We start from the raw sequence: 21,492 nt of genomic DNA on the forward strand, positions 1-21,492 counted from the left end.
ATCCACTTCCCTTAAAGGTATACCACTCCCTTATACTGTTCTAGCATGTCGAGTGGTAGATTACTGGCGTCGTCTCCAGTTCAGCTGGTCAATCTGGGTATCTTGAGACAATGCTACAATTGTCTCATGTACACAGACAACCCTCTCCTCCTCCCAACAAACACAAATACATGTGAGAGATGCAACTATATAGCCAAACTGGAGGCTGAACTCTCTCAACTCAGGGCTGGCATGACCAGACAGGAGGAGATGGCAACCACACACACAACAATCCCAGTCCCACATAGACCTACCACAACTGCAAACCAAACACATAAAACACAAAGACATACTGGAGGCTCTAATAAAAACTTACCAAAACAACAGAGGCTCCCAAAGCAGACATCCAAAATCCACCACCTCAAAACAAAACACATGCAACACATACTTCAATAAATCAGTGTGTCGACCAATCGCAGCCCTTAAGGCCAAACACCTTGCCTGATACACTAGTAATAGGTGACTCCATAGTCAGACACACTGATGTCCCACTGACCAGGCTGAACAAGGAGAAGGTGATTGTGAGCTGTCTATCGGGAGCTAGGATCCGCCACATAACACACGCACTCAGGTCACTCCAAAGCAAGTACAAATATGACTCCGTCATTGTCCATTCTGGTGTGAATGACCTGAGACGTACCTCCCTGGACTACATGAAAAGAGACATAGAGGAGCTCTCTGATTATGTAGCCCAGGCTGGTATGACCCTGACCCTGAGCAGCATCTTGCCCTCACCAAGAATGATACCACAATACAAAGACAAGATGATCAGCTTTAACAATTGGCTCAAGTACTGGTGTCATTCTAAGGGGATCCAATGTCTGTCTGCCTGGGATGATATGTTGGACAAGCCACGCTGCTTCGCAAGGGGTGGCATACACCTGTCACCACTGGGCTTCCGGATATTGACTAAGGCTCTTGCCACCCTATAGTGCCTTTTTAGGCAAGGCTCAAAAGACAAACCCACCTCCTTAGAAAACAAAAATGGAAAAAAACTAAGGATAATGCTGCTCAATGCCAGAAGTCTAAATCTCAAGATGCAGGCACTGGATGCACTCCTCAGCATGGAGAACATCGACGTCTGTGCAGTAACTGAAACCTGGTTCAAGGCTCCTGAGAGCACCCCAGCACTACCAGGCTATACCTGTATCATGCTTTTCGCCCCAAAACCCGGGCTGAATCACAAAGGGAGGGGGAGTGTCCATATTCATAAAGGACACCCACACCTCCAGGTTAGTAGTAACACATGAAGCATCAGAGACCATACAGGTGCAACTAACCATAGGCAAAACTGCTATACAACTGGTAGCATGTTACAGACCACCCTCCCAATCTCAAGAACCCCACTCAGCCTTCCTGAAGACATTGGAGGATATGAATGTATCACAAAATACCATCATACTGCGAGACTTCAACTACCCAAACATAGATTGGGTACACTATTCTAGCCCTAATACCCTAGCCCAAAGGTTCCTGGAATTCATAAATTCAAATGCACTGGAACAACTAGTCACCTCTCCCACTAGGGGAGATAATATACTAGACCTGATCATCACAAACATGGGGACAAAATGCTCCACATCGAAGTATACCCTCACTAGTGAGATCTGACCACAAACTAATCACCCTGGATATACATATCCCACCTCCACCCCCAGCACAAAATACCACAGTGAAAAACTTCTCAAAAACAGACTTCACTCTTCTTAAGACTGAGATGGTATCCTTTAAGCCCACTGTGCCAGTGGATACCACATCCCACAATGCCGAATCCTTCACAAATGCTTTCTATGGACATCTCCAAGAATGCATGGCTCATGCAATCCCAAACAAATCCAAGTCCCTCTCCACCAAATGTAAGCATCCTGTCTGGTGAACCTCAGCCATAAACAAATTGTATAACAAAAGAAGGAAGCTACTGCACGTCAGAGCGAAATCCCATGAAGGGAAGGCATCTCTGATCAACATTAGTAGAAAACTACATTCTCTCATAAAAACATCCAAGGCAAACTTTGAGAGAAAAATCGCTAAGGACACTAAAGATAGCCACAAAGCCTTCTTTAGCTATGTTAGAAACCTGGGCGGAAACCCTCAGATATGCTCAGAGTTGGTTCACAACAACAAAAAATACACTGAACCCACAGATATTGCTAACATTCTGGCTGACAGGTTCAGTGCAAATTTCTCCCCTCCTTCACCCCCAAAAGAAGAAATACTTATCCCAGCTGAATGTAATCTCCCTGTCATCTCAGATGTCCAAGTGAGAACCCCCCTAAACAAAGCAAAAAACACAGCATCAATGGGACCTGACGGTATTCCGGGGTGCGTGTTACGTGAACTCTAAGAGGAGCTAAACCCACACATAAAAATGCTATTTAACCTTAGCCTTACTGATATGTACCTGAACACTGGCATACAGCAACAGTGGTCCCACTCCACAAGGGGGGTGCCTCTACAGACCCTGGAAACTACCTCCCCATAAGCTTAACTAGCCTGGTCTGCAAAGCTATGGAAAGAATCATTATGGAACTCATAAACAGAGACATAGGGGACCTACAGACATTTGACCCCACCCAGTTTGGCTTTGTAAAGGGCAGATCCTGCCTTTTAAACCTGGTTGACTTTTTCGAAACAGTCACTAGAGCCATTGATGAGGGCAAAGCAGTCCATACAGCATACCTGGACTTGGCTAAGGCCTTCGACACAATACCTCATTCAGGCATCATAGATAAGCTAAACAGCTTAAAAGTAAACCCTTATGTCACTAGATGGGTTGCAAACTGGCTAATGGCAGAACCCATAAAGTTAAAATCGCTGGAGCAATGTCAGACTCAAAGCCAGTCACAAGTGGTGTCCCACAGGGATCTGTCCTGGGACCCCTCTTGTTCGGCATTTATTTCTCAGATGTTAAAGCGAACATGGGAGGGCTGTGGCTGACAAAGTTCGCAGATGACTGCAAACTAGGCGCCATAGTCGATACACCAGCAGACACACACATCCTACAAAAAGGCCTCACTGAAACGGACAACTGGTGCCGTAGTCACGGCCTTAAACTAAATGCCAAAAAATTTATAGTCATCCCTTTTGGAAAAAACAAAGTACCCACAAATTATCACATAGACAGCAACCCACTGAGTATAGAAAAAGTAATCAGAGACCTAGGGACCCAAGTAGACAGCAACCTCTCATTGACACCCACGTTGCCAAAGTGGTTAGAAAAACATTCTACCTTGCACACCTCATCATGAAGGGCATCACATCCAGATCCAAGGATGTCATTGTACCCCTATATTCCTCCCTCATCAGACCCATGATTGAGTACAATGCCCCATTTGGTATGTACCTCACCCGACATTTGCAACAGCTGGAGAGACTACAAAAGTACCTCACCAAAAGGATCAAGGGTCTCCAACATATGTCTTATTCTGCCAGACTAAAGAAACTTCAGCTCTATTCAGTAGCATACCGCCTGCTCAGAGGTGATCTCTGCCTGACGTACAAGGCCATGTCCAATCAGGATCTGATGGACATGCTCCACCTCAAAAAATCCAAATCCATCAGGACCATGAGAGCTAAAGACTTAAACCTCGGCACAAGTATGAATAGGACATGCTGGAGGGATAGATTCATAACCCAGAGGCTTCCCATGCTTTGGAACAGGATCCCAGTTCATATTAGGCAGAGCCCCTCACTGACTCTCTTCAAGAGAAATCTTGATGAGTGGATGGGCGATCGTAAGTTTACCCCAGGGGTCACATCTGTGTCACTGCTAGACAGGGGCACAGTAAACTAATTCTATTATATAAGGGGACCTTCATTGTGTCACTACTAAACAGAGGCACAGTATTCTAGATTTATTCTGTACATTTTTGTACCATTTCATGGGGTGGCAAAAGCCACATCACTATGGCTAGGCTTACAAATGCCCCAGGTTAGATAGCCTAGTACTATACTATGAAACTATGAAACAATGGTTCAAGTCCTACTTAGAAAATAGACAACAAGCTGTTCTTTGGGACAATAAGCTATCCACACATCTCCCTATTAGCCTTGGTGTCCCTCAGGGTTTTAACCTGGGACCTCTCCTTTTCTCAATCTTCATTAATGATCTAAATGTAAATCTTCCTCAGACTCCTGCATACAATATGCAGATGACTCCACATTAATTTGTGCAGCCTCTTCTTCAGCTGAACTCCAATCCATCACCCAAAAAGTATTTAACTTAGTAGAAAACTGGTTCCTACAACGCTGCCTCCTCCTAAACCCCCCACAAACTAAACTATTGCTGTTCACTCCAACACTAAAGTCCTCCCCAATAGATCTCACAGTTATATCCAGTAATGGCACTGTGATATCACCTGTCCCAACCACCAAACTCTTAGGCGTAATAATTGACCACAACCTTAACTTTGACTCACACATTAACTCAACAATTAAATCAGTAAACAGAAAACTAGGTTCCCTTTACAGGATAACATTTTTCTTAATCCTGTAGCCAGAACTAACATTGCCAACACCCATCTGATCTTCCCCCTCCTCTATGCCTCCCCCATTTATACTAATATATCCAAAAGCAACCTTAACAAACTGTTAACCTCCTATAACAACATTGCCAGATTTGCCACTGGCTCCCCATTTAGAACCCACCGTTGTCAAAATCTTAAACAGCTAGGATGGCTGGAACTGCAAAGCCAGCTTCAATTTCAGCAACATACTTTCACCCATAAAATTTTGTATCATCCCATTAATACTCCAATACTCTATAGCTTTATCACCGCCTACAACAATCTTACAACCCTTCGCTCAGCTAAATTACTAGTAACCATCCAGAAGTCCTACAACAAAGCAGGTGATTCTCTTTTTTCTAATTCTGTGGGTAAAACCTGGACCAGGCTTCCCAGCAAACTATCATCACTTTCCTCATTACAACTTTACAAAAAATAACTAAAAACACTCCTTAAAACACAACGGCTATGCCCTTGTACTAACCCAGACTAACACTCACCTTTCACTCCATGTCCTCACCTCTCACTATTGCTGCTTCTCTGTATACCTCCCTCCCAAATCTCATAAATAGAATAAGTAAATAGTAAGGAAGTAATTAGTGTGGGAAGAAATAGCCAGGGAATTGTTATGGCTAGGCTTGCATAGGCCCTAGGGCCGATAGCCTAGTACCAACCTATGAACCTATAAAGTGGGATTAGTAAGCTTCCTTAACTCTGATTCTAGTCTAGTCTTTCTGGAAACTACCTCTGAGTATTTACTGTATAAAAAGCATTCTACTGTGAGCACGTTTCCACTATGTATATATTGTCAAATTTTTGTTACTTTGAGGGTAGTATTTTGAAATAACCTTAATTAGTCTGAACCTGATCTTTTTTCTTAGTCTTCAGCGTGATGAATGTCAAACCCTCTACTATGTAAATATGTTCTAGTAGTAATGTATTGTTTTCTAAACTTTGTATTCAAGTTCTTGATGTTAATCTCTATCATCAATGTATTTTATTTTTATTAGCTTAATGGAGCTTATCTCCCCGGGCCTATATCTATATCTGTATCTGTATCTGTATCTGTATCTATATCTATATCTATATCTATATCTATATATCTATATATGTTTGTGTGTGTGTGTGTGTGTGTGTGTGTGTGTGTAAATATATATTTTATTTATTTGATTTCATAAGGTAGGCTTGTATGAATATTGAAGAAGTTCAGTAAAAACTATTAACAAATTAATAAACTGAAAGTTAAGTGTATACATTACAGTCAGCAAATAAAATTGCAAAATTTTATAGCTATTATCGGTTTAACCTGTTCACCCATTACTTAAAATGCTGTAAATTCTGCAGGATAAACAGGAAAGCTAAAGCTTCTGATGATCAAGTAACCTTTACAATGTTTTGTGAAGATTTCTTACTGTGTAAGCGTGCATGTAAATTTTTGATGTTGACAAAAGATGATTGGTTTCAGAGCACTGCTGTGTCACTGAATAATTAAATGTAGTATTGAAAATGACCTTCGTATAGGTACCACACTGCAATAGAGCATATCTAAGGTCTATGTATAATATAATCAGCATTGCTGGGATAAGGCTTGTGACAGAGTCATGACGCATAGTAGTTATTGTAAGAGTTCTGCAAGCCCAGTATTGCTGAGGGGGTTTCTATGATATGGCTTCTGGCTGCAATGCTTTATGGGTGAGGTTTGCATGTCTTCCCCATGTCTACTTGTCTTTTTGCTACAGTATTTAATTTCCAGCCACATCAGAAAGACAGGTTGATATGTATGCGCTTATGTGTCTATGTGTGTGTGTTTGTGTGCACATGGATACAGTATGCATGTTGTTTGCCCTGTGTTTGTTTGTGTGCACATGGATACAGTATGCATGTTGTTTGCCCTGTGTTTGTTTGTGTGCACATGGATACAGTATGCATGTTGTTTGCCCTGTGTTTGTTTGTGTGCACATGGATACAGTACGCATGTTGTTTGCCCTGTGTTTGTTTGTGTGCACATGGATACAGTACGCATGTTGTTTGCCCTGTGTTTGTTTGTGTGCACATGGATACAGTATGCATGTTGTTTGCCTTGTGTTTGTTTGTGTGCACATGGATACAGTATGCATGTTGTTTGCCCTGTGTTTGTTTGTGTGCACATGGATACAGTACGCATGTTGTTTGCCCTGTGTTTGTTTGTGTGCACATGGATACAGTATGCATGTTGTTGGCCCTGTGTTTGTTTGTGTGCACATGGATACAGTATGCATGTTGTTTGCCCTGTGTTTGTTTGTGTGCACATGGATACAGTATGCATGTTGTTTGCCCTGTGTTTGTGTGCACATGGATACAGTATGCATGTTGTTTGCCCTTTGTTTGTTTGTGTGCACATGGATACAGTATGCATGTTGTTTGCCCTGTGTTTGTTTGCGTGCACATGGATACAGTATGCATGTTGTTTGCCCTGTGTTTGTTTGTGTGCACATGGATACAGTATGCATGTTGTTTGCCCTGTGTTTGTTTGTGTGCACATGGATACAGTACGCATGTTGTTTGCCCTGTGTGTGTTTGTGTGCACATGGATACAGTATGCATGTTGTTTGCCCTGTGTTTGTTTGTGTGCACATGGATACAGTATGCGTGTTGTTTGCCCTCTGTTTGTTTGTGTGCACATGGATACAGTATGCATGTTGTTTGCCCTGTGTTTGTTTGTGTGCACATGGATACAGTATGCATGTTGTTTGCCCTGTGTTTGTTTATGCATGGATACAGTATGCATGTTGCTTGCCCTGTGTTTGTTTGTGTGCACATGGATACAGTATGCATGTTGTTTGCCCTTTGTTTGTTTGTGTGCACATGGATACAGTATGCATGTTGTTTGCCCTGTGTTTGTTTGCGTGCACATGGATACAGTATGCATGTTGTTTGCCCTGTGTTTGTTTGTGTGCACATGGATACAGTATGCATGTTGTTTGCCCTGTGTGTGTTTGTGTGCACATGGATACAGTATGCATGTTGTTTGCCCTGTGTTTGTTTGTGTGCACATGGATACAGTATGCATGTTGTTTGCCCTGTGTTTGTTTGTGTGCACATGGATACAGTATGCATGTTGTTTGCCCTGTGTTTGTGTGCACATGGATACAGTACGCATGTTGTTTGCCCTGTGTTTGTTTGTATGCACATGGATACAGTACGCATGTTGTTTGCCCTGTGTTTGTTTGTGTGCACATGGATACAGTATGCATGTTGTTTGCCTTGTGTTTGTTTGTGTGCACATGGATACAGTATGCATGTTGTTTGCCCTGTGTTTGTTTGTGTGCACATGGATACAGTACGCATGTTGTTTGCCCTGTGTTTGTTTGTGTGCACATGGATACAGTACGCATGTTGTTGGCCCTGTGTTTGTTTGTGTGCACATGGATACAGTATGCATGTTGTTTGCCCTGTGTTTGTTTGTGTGCACATGGATACAGTATGCATGTTGTTTGCCCTGTGTTTGTGTGCACATGGATACAGTATGCATGTTGTTTGCCCTTTGTTTGTTTGTGTGCACATGGATACAGTATGCATGTTGTTTGCCCTGTGTTTGTTTGCGTGCACATGGATACAGTATGCATGTTGTTTGCCCTGTGTTTGTTTGTGTGCACATGGATACAGTATGCATGTTGTTTGCCCTGTGTTTGTTTGTGTGCACATGGATACAGTATGCATGTTGTTTGCCCTGTGATGGCCTATCATCCCATCCAGGACTGCTTTTCTATTTTGTTTCCCTTGTTTGCTGGGATATATTTTTGCACTCTTGCAACTCTTAAGATAGTACTTGATAAATATAATAAATTAGAAAATTAATTAATCTAGTTATCAAAATATTTACATCACTTCTCCGGGTAGAATAGGATTATAGCGGTCAATGCATTTCAGGTGATGTTGTGACATGGTCAGTAATGTTGTTGTCTCGCAACTCTTGGGTCTCCAGTTTGTTTCATGGCTATTATACCACCTTATTAGCATAATATGTGCATTATCCATATGTTTATGAAGGATTTTGTGAGCCACTGCAGTTTCTTGCCACATTCAAAACATATGTCATAGGCGAACTGACTTTACTGAAAATTATTAATAAAGAGAATGCTGAACAAAGAAAGCACTTCCCCATTTTACTAATGTGATTCTTCACTGCTGATATTTTTTTAAGATGACATAAACATCACCTATTCATTTATTAGCATTCTTGGTAGTACAGCAATGTGCAAACCTCATCCATGGTGCACCTAAAGCTGTTATTTTGTGTTCTAGTAAAGCTAATTCAAACAAATATTTTTACAGGTTTTACTCCAACATAAATAGCTGTCCGAACCATGTAAGAAGTTTGCTTACCATGTATACACACACACACACACACACACACACACACACACACACACACACACACACACACACACACACAAAAAAAACATAGAAACAATTGTACATATTAACATTTTCTTTTACAATCTTGTGTAAAAAAAAACGTAGGCAGCTTTGATGGCACAGACAGATAATTGACCTAACTATGGCCCAGGTGACCGGAGCTGGAGTAGTGGCTTAAGCAACTTTCAGGTCTGGTTTGTGAGGAAGGGAAGTATGATTCAAGTTGCAAGCTGGGAATGGGGCTACATGTCCAGGTGAGCAACCCCTGTGAGCACAGAAGAAGCATGCTGGAGCACAGGCTTCAAAGGGAACAGGGTAGCCATGTGGGGTCATTCATATGTGCATGTTACCAAGCTCTTTGTGAGTGTGTCTATTGCACACTGAACCCTGGTGCAGATCAGGACATACATAATGTGGGTTAAGGCAATAAAGAAAAATCATCCAGCCCAGGTGGTTGCCTAAGTCATGGCCCTTCCTGGTCAAAGCTCACCCTACAGTGATGGGGTTGAATAGGACAATTAGTTGTGCAGAGACTGGTGCTCAGCAGGCAGTAAGTGCAAAAAGATGAGAAAAAACTCATGTTGGCCTAGCTAATAAACTTAGATTAATATTTATTATATTTGTGTTCTATTTTAGTTAACTGTTTTTTTTTGTTAACCCGTTACCTCACAAAATGGTCTTTCTGTATCACTGCAATCTGTTTTTTTTTCTCTAGAATTATGATGTAACAGTATTATGCAGATGACAAAGGTGATACTGCACTTGGCACAAAAATATATAACAGATTAACTTTTTTATAAAATAATGAAAGCATAGAATCACACAAACATTTATACATCCTGCACTTCTTCCTTTGAAAACATTAAGACAATTCAACTCATTTCATATAAAGAAATACTCACATGACAAATTTAAACACATAACATTCTAAGTTCAAATTCAGAAATATATAATATGCATATATATTAAGAACCCAATTGACTATTTATTTTTATTGAACACTAGTTTCATTTTAAAAGAGGCTTAATTGTAAATGAAATGTTTAAACTTGGTGTTCTATCAGATATAAACAGAGAACTCCAGTAATATTCATGTAAATCCATTCGTGTAACTGGACCCCTCATTTCTTTGTCGTGTTCAAAGGTTCACATACCCAAAAAGAAACCTTGTAATCAGTGCCAAACATTGTACCATGATTTGCAAAGGTATTAATAATTCATTGTTTCTAATATTATTTGTTCTTCTTATAGTATATAAACAGTGTTTGGATATCTTCTTCATAAGACTTCTATTGCTTTTCCCCACATAGAAGGTAGTGCAAACATCACAGAGAGCAAATGAAATGCCCAGATGCATCTGTTATTTGATTTTCATTGTACAGAGTGGTTTGCTGATGGCCTAGTAGCATACATAGCTTTTTCCTACTTACTGTTTGCTCTGCCAGTGACTGCCATTGTGGACATACTTGAATCACTAGAAAGCAGTTGTGATAAAAATATTGTTCTGGAGACTGGTTGTCCACTTGTAATGCACAGAACACTACTGACCTGTCGTGCTGTCCACCCTTGGCCTGGTTTTGGATGCAGTGCAGTACCAGCAGCAAAAACAATAAGTGGTACATGTACACGCGACATGCCTGCCTGTACAGACGTGGAACTTTCAAATGTGGCAAAGGAGATGAAAATGCTTATGTGATACACAAGAGTAGTGAAATACAGTTTACAGGGAGTATATCTGCATATCCTGTAGTATGTCTCTCACTACTACATAAATCACTGAGGTATGTTTATATGTTGCAGATCACATAACCTTACTTTTATTTCTTGTTCTGGAACTCTAATCTTAGCAAGTAAATTGCTCCTGATGGTGTCACAATCATTATTCACAGGCTAGTCTACATTCTCAGCAAATTTATAAAGCTGTCTCTTTTAGAAATTAGGCCCCAGTCCTTAATACATTTCAGAATTTTACATTCATGGCACTTTCTTGCTATATTGTGAAGGCACCTATCAGCATCATGTCCAAAGCTGCATATTCCTGCATTATGAAATTATATTAAACGTCACATTCTAAAGTTGTGTTAACACCATATCTCGCTCTTTGACATCTCATTCACATTCAGAACTCATGCTGTGTTTTCACATTAAGAAAGTGAGAGCCTGTTCCACATTCTGAAGTTGTATAGTAGACACGTTCAAATTGTTTGGATCCTTACAGCCTTCTAAATTCATATGATTAATGCAAGGCAAGCATATTGTGAATTTTCAGTCATCATTTAAAACTACTTGCCTTACTATTATCTAGAATTAACTACTCCTGTCACACCACAAAAGTTCATTTTCAATCCTCATTCAAAATCTCAGTGAACTTGCTTTATTCTGTAGTGGAGCATTTCAGATAAATGATGATCTGATTCATATTTTGAAACTAAACATCACAAGTATTTCTCATCTCTTTTGCCAAAAATCAGTGTCCCTGCAACATTGCCCAATGCATGTCTTATTCACATTCTTATATTCTGCAGTTTTTTTTCCTTTCCAAAAATTTGATCAAGCATGATGTAGCAAGACAATATATTTTATATATATGTCCAAAATTACCCTTCTAACCACAGCTCTAATGTGGACACTGCATAACTCAACTTCTTAGTGCAACAAATCTATACAAAGCATAAAACAATGAGGTGGGGGGAGAGATAAAAGCCAAAATTTGGGACAGATTTTAAATTTTGCTCTTGTAAACTTAGAAAGTTGCTGGAATAACAGGATTTGTATTATTGTGCATTTTATTGAAGGGTAGGAAGTCAGAAAATCAAATGCATGTCATCATTTAGTGACAACAATCCTTAGTGGCTATGCACCTGTCTTAACCCAGACTAACCTCTCTTGTCTTCTCACTAAATTTCTAAATCTCAATGTCTGCATAATCTACCTGCTTACTGGAATCCAGATTCATAACTTCTCTTTCAACTAATTTGTACTCTCTTTTATATCTTATTATGTCTCTTTGTCACTCTAATATCTCATGTTGACTCACCTCTTCAAGTGTGTTCCTGTATTGTACATCTTACTTATTTTGCCCAACTGTTTACTTCAATATGTTCTTTATTGCATAAAATAGCTTAATTGTATATACTACTTCCATTTTGTTAACCTTGAATTTATTTTATTTTATAGTTTTGTTTTATTAAAACAAATATTGTTTTGTACTCTCGTGGAGCTTTTCTCCCCGGGCCTCTGCTGAAAATGGATATGTATCCAGCTGGACTAGCCCGGTCAACAAATGTAAAATAAATAAATAAATAAATAAATAGTGACTTGCCAGAAAACCCAGAAATTTTATGGGGAACAGACCAAAATTTTAAGGCAAAATGTGGACATTCTGTGAAAGTCTGGACAATTGAGATGTACTGGGCAGGATAATATAGGAAAATGGAAAATCAGCAAAATAATAACTCATCAAATTCTGCTAAACAAATCCTTCTTTCATCAAAACTCTCATCCCAACAAACATGCCGTACTCTCTAACAGGCTAGTACTTTGAAGTTACTTGTATTTAACTGAGCTGTGTGGGATCTGCCACCACATGTGGGTTCCCCACTCAGCCTGCTTTTGATGGCAAAAGATATGGTGAAGATATTTCAGGGAATTGCACCACTGCTGATTTCCTTTTGGTCACCTATAGGAATCCCTCCCCAATTATACATCCCTGCTGGATTCTAATTATTGGATGTATCATGCTTTGAATTTCTGTTTTTCCATGTTGCCTTCATCATAGGTTCATAGGTTCATAGGTGTGTACTAGGATAATGGCCCTGGAGCCTTTGCAAACCTAGCCCATAGGATTACCCTGACATTGTGCCACCTGACCTTAGTTCCTAGTGCCTCTGTCGAGTAGAGCCACTGGAGTGATCCCGGGGTGAATTTTTTATTTCCCATTCACTCTTCAAGGGCCGAGTATAAGAACCGAGTATAGCTTCAGGCAGCAAGGACTATGGTAATAATGGAAAAAACTGCACTACTTTTGCAGAAGCTGTACTTAATACAACACAGAATAATTTTGTATTACACAACCCCCTGCCTATCAGAGGGAGATCCAGGAATCTTGTATTCAACGGGAAAACATCGCGATGACCACACAGTGTCAATGAGCAAATGCGGAATGGCAAGAGTGCCAAGCAGGTTTAATTTTTAATATTTCATCATATTTTTTAACTGATACACAAAAGATTTTGCTCAATAGAGGCCTGAGTTTTATACCAGCTCAAAAGGCTGACCTGGTTAATGTCTTGAAAGAACTGAGGTTGTTTGGCAGGACTTTAACTCTTAAAACAATGTTTCAAGGTAATACACAAGAACAATGTGTTTTTAAAAAAACAAGTGTATATATCCCCCCCCAATAATCCTACTATTGATGTATTTGTAGATGTATGTGAGAAACAGATTAGAGAAAGACTTTCTATGAATTATAATGGTTTTAATAACTTGTCTGCTGCTGAAAAACAAGCACGTGTTGATTTGAAAGCATTAACATGCATAGAGATACATCCAGCAGATAAAAGGGGGAGGGGTAGTGATTCTTGACAGGGACACTTATATGCAAGGTATGATGGACTTAATAATGTTGGGACCTACCAGGTCATTTCATGTGCTGTGGTTAAAGCAGTTATTGACAAAGTGCAGTTTTTAGTCTTTGACCTTCTTATTACGGGTATGCTTACACAGTCACTTTTTGAGTATTTTACTGTTGAATTTCCAGTGGTTTCCACCATTTATGGGTTACCGAAAATTCATAAACAACTTGGTAATCCCCCTATGTGCCCGTGTCCAGTAGGGGATGGGCTACAGAGCCTCTCTCAGTTTTTGCAGAGAATACCTTACATCCTATCTTGAGTGGGTGCACAACTGTGTTAAAGGACACTAAGGATCCATAATGGCTGGTTACATTAGCGATAGAATCGCTTTTTACAACAATCCCAAATGTCTGGGGTATTGAAAGTGTTAGAGACCTTTTACATACAAAGGAGATGCAACCTAATAAGATTAGTTTAGTGTGTGCACTGCTTGAGATTATTCTAGAAAACAACATTTTTATGTTCAGAGATGAATATTATATACAGAAGGTTGGCATGGCTATGGGTACTGCCTGTGCCAACAGCTACGCCAACCTCTCTCTTGTTCAATGGGAGGTTAATCATGTGATTAACAACAATGAATTTGCTACGTCTATTGTCTGGTATAAACGTTTCATGGATGATATCTTCCTTTTGTGGCATGATACAGAGGAGCGCCTTAAGGAATGTATTGTATATATCAACAATGTGACTACATTCCTTAAATTTACTCATAAATATTCTGACAGGGAGATAGAGTTTCTAGATGTCAAGGTTAGTAGAGATGCATTTCATTTAGTATCTACTACTTTGTATAAGAAACCCATCAAGAAGAATACTGTACTTCATAACACCCTAATCATACTAGAGCAAATGTCCTGAAAGGGGAAATTTATCATGTTATGCAGTTGCATAATGATGATATTGTTTTACAATCAGCACTATTTGTGCTAAAACAAGAGTTTATGTCAAGAGGGTATAGAGAGTATGATATAGACACACAACTGGAACTAGCATGGAGACACAGAAGTGGTAGGTGTAAACCATATTATAATACGCAACTTGGAGTATGTAGTAGTGATGACATCTATACAGGCCCTAATAATACTACTGAGATGGATGCACTTCAAATGCCACTCACATATGCTAGTAATATTGATATAGTGTGCGATATTATTAAGAATAACTGGGACATTCTTTCTGATGTTAAAGAATTAAATGGAATTATAGGACATGACCCTAGATTCACCTTTAGGAACAGCAGGTCCTTAAAAAGACAGCTCTGCTACAAGATTGACAATGTACAACAATATAATCAATCCGACAGGTTAGGTACGTACTGTTGTAGGAGGTGTACAGCCTGTCAATATATACATGTGGGAGGCCGCTTTTTACATCCACACAATGGGTTCACCTTTGAGTCTAATTTTTATGCTGATTGTCAAACGAAGAACGTGGTTTACTTTAGTTATTGCACAATTTGCTATGCTTTTACATAGGAAAGACCAATCGTCTTTTGAAAGACAGAATACTGGGGCATATAAGGGATGTCAGGAATGCTAAGAAAAGCAGTGCACTTGCAATGCACGTCAAAGAGGAAGGTCACACACTTGGTTTTAAGTATTTTGTACTTAAAATGGTCCCTGTTAATAAAAGAGGAGGTCATTTGAATAGTCGTACAGAAGGTGTTGAGCAGGAATGGATACTCAAATTCTAGGCAGATGTACCACCTGGACTTAGTAATAAAGTATCCTTAAAACCTTTTTTAAGAGCAAGATCACTGAAACATTAATATTTGTATATAATGTGTATATATATAATACATACCTTTTCGTAATATTTACTGTGCTTAGCATCTCTCTCTCTCTATATATATATATATATACATATATATATATATATATATATATATATTTATACTTTTTATATTTTATGAATCTATTTGTGTATATATATATATATATATATAAAATTTTAATACATGGCTTTATGAAGGTATTATTAAAGTTTTAAATAGTTAGGATATTTGTATAGTTGTTGACTATTTCATTTTATAACATTAGCACCTTGGTGTGCTAGCACTTTAACTTGTACTCCACATGCTTTTATGTCTTGTTTTTATTGGTTGCTATGCAATCTATGAGTATTTAAAATGTTTTGTTAAACCTGTTTTATGTTAGTCTGATGAAGCTGGAGTTGTCTGCGAAAGCATTTACTTTCCTGTGTTCTATTATATTTAACGTACTTTTGCTAACGTACCTGCTGTGTGCCACCAACATTTTTTTCTCTGGATATTGGCAATATTTGTTGGCTCAGTAGAGGAGGTACTATTGTGCAGTAGCTCAGAGCAAATCTGGGTATTGCCATGGAGATTCTTTACATAACTATAGAGGGCCTTGTGGTTGTCTTTACTATCTGCTGCAATTCTGTTTTCATAGCTAGCTTTAGAGGATTTGATGAGGGATCTCAACATTTTGTTGAGGCTGATAAGGGAATTTTTCCAGTGTTGGGACTTGACCTTATTCCGCATCAGTTTTCTCCTTCTGTTGTAGAATTTGTTTATGGCAGGGACCACCAGATTGGCTTCCTTTTTTGGGAGAAGAGCGTCTTGGTTCTATTGGGTATGGCGAGATCCATGCATTACTAGTTATGCCAACTGTAGTCAATATTTTGCAACAACACTTTATAAATTATAGATCCATGAGATGTAACACAGCTGCATATACCTGATGAATTTTGCAACCGTTTCTCCATAGTTTTACTATATTTTATTTAATTGTGCTACAGAACAATAATAAATGCTGTGTTCGCTTACAAATTAATCATTCCTTTCTTTCTGAAACTGAATGTTCTGGGTAATTTCTATGATTATATTATCACTAAATGCAGTACTTGCAGCCCAGTTAAATTCTGAAATGTGATCATTTTAATGTTTTACTAAGCATGTCCAAACATAGTCGTATAAATCTGCTTTGTACAGCTATATGTGAATTCTTCATTAGAATCGTAAGCATCTTGTGTGCATTGAGGAAATACCTCTTCTATATGCAGTGTGTGAAATGCTGTAACCAGTTATGTGCTCAGGTTCTGAGATTGTAAGTGCATTTGCATAATGTGCTGTTCTGCTCTGGTACATAAGTTTAGAAGTGACGCAAAATATGTCACTAGTTACTGGTAGTATCACTGAAAATTATTGTAGTTCTCTCAGCAAACAGGTTATATACCTCAAACACTTGAAAGCATTCTACTCAAACAGTGCATTAGGACATCTTTATTTCTTTATTTGACATGAAGCATATCCTCAAACCACTGAAGAGAATGTATTTGTCAAAGATGGTGTTTGCTATCACCACAACAGCCACACCAATACAGTATGCACACTCACACCACAGTAGCCTTTCCAGAACACAGTAGAGCTATAGTCTTGTATAACATTTACTGTTTTAAATCCTAAGCTATATCATTGTTATTGCTTTTATTTAGTTTTTACCTTCTTTCTTCTCTTATATGTAAACCATCTCCTCACCTCATTACTTCATATCCATTGGAGTTCTGTTCTAGCAATTTCTGCCCATTCTTTTCATATTACTATTTTATTTTTATGATTTCACACTTCTGTGGCATTATCCTTCTCCTTACACTTCCTCCTCTGTGGTCCTTCTACCCTTTGCTGCTTCCTCCCCTACATTCTTATAACCTCTAATATCCACCTGAATTATTTAAGTTTTCTTTTCAATTTTTCCTCCCAGCTCCAGAATGACCACTCCAGACCAAGCATATTGATAGATGTCTAGTTGACTCTCTTATTCCACATTCTAATTTTCTAAGTTATTAGTCTGTTATGCATAGAAGTTACAGTTTACCTTTTAAGATTCACCTGCCTACTGCATCCAGTAATTTAACTATCCACTGTCATCTTGGATTTTAAATTACTGGAGGTGGGCATCATAACCGGATCCAGCACTAAGTGACATAGGCAGTCACCTAGGGATCCGCAGCTTGGGAGGCCCACTCTGGCCAGGAGGTTTCAATGATTAAGAATTTAAAATAAAAATAAAAATTCCACTCCCGAGTGTAGAATACATTTACATATATGAAAGGAATCTTCCAACTGCTGTGGTGAAACTGCCAAATCAACAACAAAAGCAAAAACTAGGACAGATAAATCACCAAGGCTAACGCTAGGTCTCCAAAGATTTAAACAAAATTGCTGACGAACTAGTCCACAAAATACATCCAGTGTCCATTTTAAAATTAATTTAATGATTCCAGTTAAAAGAAGATAAGAAAATAAAAGTCCCTGGATGCTCACAAATGATAAGCGCTTTCGATTTAATCTTCATCAGATCGTAAAAAAGTCGGGACATTCTTTACTTTTATATAAAGTTTTTACATTTGATTGGCAAATACCAGCTAATACATTTCAATTGACCTATGTCTGCTTTACTTTTCTCATCTAATTTGGACTTATCAGGCCAATGAGAATTCCATACTGGAGTCACACCCATAGGCTGTTCAAAAAAGCATTTTTTACCTAATATGTAAATTGGCTGAAAAAAAACAATGAGAATCAACAATGTTCCATTTTAGCCAATCATAGTCATGAGTATACATATTTGACAGCTTAATGCCTCCTTCATTCGTTTATATATGACATTTTGTTTTTGACAAATAATCTATTTCATAATACTTATGTATAAATAGTATGTTCTGATTAATTCTTTCTTTTTTTCTATACTGAAAGAATCTTTCAAAACTTTACATTCAAAGAGCTTCCATAAAGAAAGTAATTGCAGTATCATTTTGGTGTGTAGATTGTTTACCAAACCAAGGCAAAAGTCATTCGTCTTATAATTCCCGATGTCCTTACAATGGTCTACTAGGCTTGGCATCGCAATAAGTGGCAATCCTTAAGTCGTGATGACATGCTTAATTGTCAACAATGATGATGTTTTTCTATACTGTTCATTTATTTAACATCTTATTTTGACAAGGTGTAATACACGTGCCAAACCAATTAATGCTTTTCCCAATGACAGAAAACTACATCTCCTGTTAGAAGTATTGCAAAAGAGAAACACCATCTCTCAGTTCATTTAAACTTAAGCAAAGTTTTTTCATGGTTTTAAAATCTATGTGAGATAGCAGAATAAGTTCACCAGTTACGATCTTACTTCCGCTTTTCCCAGAGTAACTGGTGTCCAATAATGTCACGGATTTCAGGCATTTGTCATAGGGCCATTAGCTGAAGTATTGTCCAACCAACAAAAAGTTGGGTAGGGCTTAATGTACATTCCTGATAGTAAATTACTTATAACTCGCTCCTCATCCAGAGATACAAAAACTCTCTCAAATGCACAAACATGTATAGATGCTTTCACTGCCCCACTTCACTGCGACAATCCACCTACAAAAATATCAATTAGAATTTTGTTCAATACCAAAGAGTGAGCCAAAGTGAAAAAAAAGGTGGCGTAAACCACTTTCATGATAATCAAGTATTTAAAAGTGCTCTGTCTCCATAAATAAAGGAGAGTCTCTTCTCGCTGGAAAACCCTTATTGATATTTGTATTTCCCATTTTCTTTGTGAAATCAATCTTTGTCACAATAACAATCATTTTTCTTTTTCTTTGTGATTTTGACCATTACAATTGCTTATAAACTGTGCCGTATGCATAACCTTCCAAATATAATAGATGTTCTTGGTTTCATAAGCAGTGATATTGTCGTTTATTTCTTTATATGACATTAGCAGAGCTGGAAATATAATCTAAATACCAATTCAAGTTATGTATGAATAGAGTATTGCGAACTTGAATAATGATGGAATAGAGGCTTTATACACTAGTATAGTGTCAGATGGCTTTTCATCTCAATTAGATGAATAAATTTCAATAAATGTCACTTATTTTTACTCTCTTGTAGGTTATGAGTTCTTACTAAGAAAAAATGTAAGACATTTACGCATATTCTTCCATACATGCTTAATGTTCTCACATATATTTATTTAACTTATGGTAGGTCTTCTGATCTTCAAGATGGGTTTTAACGGAATGATGCTGTTTAGACCTGGTGGTTGATCAGCTCGTAAATTAATTATCCATTTGTTTCTCTTATTGCTGTAATATTTTCTATGTCTCCTTTTCTTGGACCAAGATATATGACCTCCATGGCTTTGAACACAAATGAGTGGTCTTTGTGTGAGCTAACATGCAATGCCAGTGCATTATGAGGATCGTTATTAATAATGTCCCTTTGATGTCTCTGTATTAATTTCTTAAACATTTGATTAGTCTTGCCCACATAAAAAGATGGACAAGACTTGCATGTAGCTAAGTAGATCACATTGGTGGTAATACACGTGGCCTTAACATTAAAAATGAAAGTTCTCTTGGTTCTTGGATTTTCAAATTGATTACTGCTGTCTATAAATGGACAAGCAATGCAATGACCACATCTAAATGTACCTTTACGGCCTCCTATTTGGTTTTTACTATTCCCATGGGTATTGCATAATAATCTTTTCAAGTTCTTTTTATTCTTAAAACCAAATCTTGGTCTGTCTCCCACTATATCCTTTAGTTGTGGGTCTTGTGTTAATATAGGCCAGAATTGTTTTATCACATCTTGGATTTGATAGTTGTCAGAGCTATAGGTTAATAAAACCCTAATTCTCTCCTTTTCATCTATGGTTCTATTACGTTCCTTATTATCAGTGACCTTCGAATCTTGTTCACTATAGCCTCTTTCCTTCAAGTTCTTCTGTAAAAATTCAGCCTCTTTGTCACATGTAACTTTTTGACAACAACGCTTATGGATCCTTTTAACCTCATTGCACATGATGTTCTTTGTAATATGTCTGGCGTACATACTGCTCTTTAACAAATAATGATTCCTCCACGTTTCTTTCCTATGTAATTCTGTATCTAAAGCACCTGTTTCATTGAGAATTATGTTAACATCAAGGAAGCTTACTCTTTTCCTAGAATAACTAGCTGTAAATGTTAGAAATGTTGTGGTAGAGTCAATATAAGTTTTGAACTGCTTGAATTGTTCAATCTCTCCTTGCCATAAGATAAACAAATCATCCACAAAACGCCCATAATAAAGGATGTGTTCATGCCATGGGTTATTAGAATGTAGAACATGCTGTGTTGTGCAATGAGGTTTCACAAAGAAAATGGGAAATACAAATATTGATAAGGGTTTTTCAGTGAGAAGAGACTCTCCCTTATTTATGGAGACAGAGCACTTTTAAATAGTTGATTATCATGAAAGTGGTTTACACCACCTTTTTTTCACTTTGGCTCACTCTTTGGTATTGAACAAAATTCTAATTGATATTTTTGTAGGTGGATCATCGCAGTGAAGTGGGGCAGTGAAAGCATCTATACATGTTAGTGCATTTGAGAGAGTTTTTGTATCTCTGGATGAGGAGCAAGTTATAAGTAATTTACTATCAGGAACGTACATTAAGCCCTACCCAACTTTTTGTTTGTTGGACAATACTTCAGCTAATGGCCCTATGACAAACGCCTGAAATCCGTGACATTATTGGACACCAGTTACTCTGGGAAAAGTGGAAGTAAGATCTTAACTGGTTAACTTATTCCGCTATCTCACATAGATTTTAAAACCATGAAAAAACTTTGCTTAAGTTTAAATGAACTGAGAGATGGTGTTTCTCTTTTGCAATACTTCTAATGGGAGATGTAGTTTTCCGTCATTGTTAACAATCAAGCTTGGGAAAAGCATTATTTGGTTTGGCACGTGTATTACACCTTGTCAAAATAAGATGTTAAATAAATGAACAGTATAGAAAAACATCATCATTGCTGACAATTAAGCATGTCATCACAACTTAAGGATTGCCGCTTATTGCGATGCCAATCCTAGTAGACCATCGTAAGGACATCGGGAATTATAAGACAAATGAC

Source organism: Protopterus annectens, chromosome 11.part0 (genome assembly GCF_019279795.1).
Source record: "Protopterus annectens isolate FY-2018-M chromosome 11.part0, PAN1.0, whole genome shotgun sequence".
Lineage (NCBI taxonomy): Eukaryota > Metazoa > Chordata > Ceratodontiformes > Protopteridae > Protopterus > Protopterus annectens.